The sequence below is a fragment of the Odocoileus virginianus genome, chromosome 20 (assembly GCF_023699985.2).
Source record: "Odocoileus virginianus isolate 20LAN1187 ecotype Illinois chromosome 20, Ovbor_1.2, whole genome shotgun sequence".
Lineage (NCBI taxonomy): Eukaryota > Metazoa > Chordata > Mammalia > Artiodactyla > Cervidae > Odocoileus > Odocoileus virginianus.
The window spans coordinates 1441363-1444842 of record NC_069693.1 but is presented as its reverse complement, the minus strand read 5'-3'; the positions used below and the strand labels follow the sequence as shown (position 1 = coordinate 1444842).

At 33.6% G+C, this 3480-nt stretch overlaps 1 pseudogene; it reads left to right on the top strand.

The window, feature by feature from the left end:
• The first annotated feature begins 313 nt into the window (after positions 1-313).
• LOC139030135 (U6 spliceosomal RNA) lies at positions 314-411 on the top strand (annotated as a pseudogene).
• The last annotated feature ends 3069 nt before the right edge of the window (positions 412-3480 follow it).

Below are 3480 nucleotides of genomic sequence, written 5' to 3'. Positions count from 1 at the left end.
CCAGTACAGACCACCTCAGGGTAATCAAATTGAGGAGACGGAAATTTTTTTTTAATTAAAAATATTTTTTAATAAGTACCAAATAGAATAGTTCCTAAACTTTTCACTGAGAACCTCTTCATTACTGAAAGAATGTCTGAAACATAAGCAGTTAAGTCAGGCTTTTAGTCAAGAAATCTCAAGCTGCCAATTGGCTTCTCTGGTGGCCCAGATGGTAAAGAATCCACCTGCAATGCAGGCATACAGGTTTGATTCCTGGGTTGGGAAGATCCCCTGGAGGAAGGAATGGCTACCCACTCCAGTGTTTTTGCCTGGAGTATTCCATATACTAAAATTGGAACGATACAGAGAAGATTAGCATGGCCCCTGCGCAAGGATGACACGCAAATTCTTGAAGCGTTCCATATTTTTTCAATGTATGACAAAAACTACTGTAATGATGTAAAGTAATTAGCCTCCAACTAATAAAAATAAATGGAAAAAAATAAAAAAATTTAAAAAAAGAAAAGAAAATGAAGCTAGATCTTGCACTGTGTCTGTCTAAATATGTTTTGGTATGTCTTTGTCTCTGGGTAATATTTTTTAGGTAAATTTATAAATGAGCTCTATTTAATTGGCTTAAAAAAAGGTAAGCGCTTACAAATCAAATAATTCTAAGTTAAACAATAAATTCCAGGTTCAGGTGAACTGGGAAATATTCAGTATTAAATACCTGATATTAATGTTTGTTTGTTGACCTATCTAATACAGACATGTCTTAGAGTAATTAACATCAAGTAGAATATTTTCATTGTATCTAGGTTTAATATAAGTTAAATATTATACCTGTTACAAGTTTGTCAACAAGGAAATTACCTCGAGTGAAAAAACTCCTAAAAAATGTAAATGAGGAATGAGTTTGTATATAAACTCTAGTAAGAATAATTAACCTTTGAGAATATCTGTCTACAATAGTCTCCCCAGATTGGCATAACTTGAATTTCTAAGGGTTGTGCTAAACTAAGTATTAGAAGTCTATTAAATAATTAGGTCATTTCCAAATTAAATAAGATTTTGAAACATTTACTACTAAACACTGATTTCCTTTTACAGAAAAACTAAAGAGATTTGGGACTATAAATAATGTTTGATGCCATCCTAAAATGTTTTAAGAAAGCAAGGGTTTTAGAAGTTATCACTGGTATTTATGCTCACTAATCTATAAAATGCTCATATAAAAGTTAGCTCTTGTTTGCTAAAGGAAAGCAGGAAGTGTGCTTTCAGTTAAAAAAAAAAAAGGTATGAAAAAATACTAAAAAGAGTTATGCACAATCAGGATTTTCTAAAATTGGATTACAATTAGTTAGATAAATGGATTTTGTTAAGAATGACACGGTCATAAGAAAACTGGTTAGAGCCAATTAGGTCCAAGATGGCGGAGCTGACTTTCACTGGACCTTGAGCCTTGGTATTTACGCCCATTGTGACATATCAACAAGCTAAATGATACACCCATCAACATTGACTAAATCTGACCAAATGTTCTAAACGCTCTTAATTGATCTTTTGGATAAAACTTCCTAAATCGAATTCTTTTGAAGTTGCTTTGACATCTAGCTAACTTTGGGGTGTCTCAGAGGGCCCCTGAAACATCCCAAAAAGAGATAGTAAACTGTGTTTATTTGGTTGGTTAAATTACATGAAAAAGATTATCAAATGGGTAATAAATCTGCTCATGTTAAAATGTATGGAAAATTACTAATACAGATATCCTAGAAATTATATGGAGTTCTTAACATTTTGATGTCTTGGTATTCTAATGAGAAACCTGATGACTTCACAAAAGTTAACAAAGGACTGAATGAACCAGCGAATATGCTTGTAACTTTTATGGTTTCTATCTGAGACATTACAGGTTTGAATCTTGTGTTTTCCAGGAGTAGGGAAAACCTTCCTCTCAAACTAATTATGAAAAGAATTTGGTAAAATTATGTTATAAACAAAACATTATATTTTCTCTCTATCTGACTCCTCCAGAAATTTGAAACTCTTAGGTTTCCAGTAAGTTTATCAAATGAACTAGGAAGGTTATCTCACTAACAGGTACAAAAATCTCAAGGAATTATTGAGACCTTAAAAGGGGAAGAGTTCACCTAGATTTGTTAGGCAAAATCTGTGATAAGCCTTTGGTGTGAGTTTCCCAGCCCTGTTTTATATTAAAAGTTCAGTCTGAGATTCTTTAAATGTTTTAGCAAAATAAAAAGTCTATAATCAGTTATGGTTATATAAATTATCAGGCCAAAATTAGTGAGCACAGACCTATTTTGCAAACAAACTAGCCTTAATTTGGTTGTATTTGATAAAAATGAGGGTAACTTTAGGGAGAAAAAGATATTTCAAAAAATGTTAAATCCCAGTTTGTTAATGGAGGTCTGCATGTAGTAAGACTCATTTCTCGGATAATTCTTTGCTGTTATGTGATATTAATGTAAAATTTAATTGAATTCTTAAAGAACACCCTAAGTTTGTTTCTGAAGCTTATCTCAGTAATATATCTTTGGATGAAGATCAGATGCCTCATGACCTGCAACCAGGACTGGAAAAAGACATAATTTAGGAGACTGTCTCCAACCTGGATAGAAGGAGTTTTTATCAGGTACTCTTAACTAGCTCATGCACAATGAAACTGAAGGAAAATTAACTCTTAGATTAATTCCCACTTCCAAAGGCCCCTACACTGGATTGGTTTATAGAGAAGACAGCCGATCTGATCTCACCTTAAAATGATGCTCAAACAGGAGAAACTACACTACAGCAGGATGAGAAGACAACGACATCAGAGGTAGACAGCTTGCCCAAGATGTTGGACCTGATTCGCATGATCATTTATAATGTTTTCTTGACTTCTTAGACCTTTGCATATAAATCAAATGCTTTTCTATCATAGGCCTGATCCTATGCTAGTTTTAGAAATCAATTCAATTGTTGGGTTTGTGGCCAATTACCTGTATCTAGTTCTAGGTTACCTTGGTAAATTTCTCTACTACAAGACTCTAACTGGTTGGCCCTGAGGAAATTTACTTGAAAAAAAAAATTATAGTCATATTCAGGTCACTGTGATGCTACTAGACAGGATCCCTTCACTGGGCCAATTAATAATGCCTACTCTGACTCAGGCCATAAATTTGAGCCTTTTTCTATTATGCAAGCTCAATCAGAGCAACAAGAAAAGTTTCAGCAAAGGAGAAAGAAATCTCCCACAATTATGAGATGGATTTATATAGATAACACCAGACTATGGTAATTTAGGTTTAAAGTCTCCTCTGTGTTGAAAACAATTAAATCATACTAAGGATAATCAGTCTAGTAACACTAGAAAACTGGGCTATGTGCCTTATAGATGGTGGTGCCAATGTATAATTTCCCTGAAAGTTAAAGATTCAGAGAGAGTAGACTAAGTCAGATGACCTGGAATATACTGGGCTACATCAAATGGAAGCT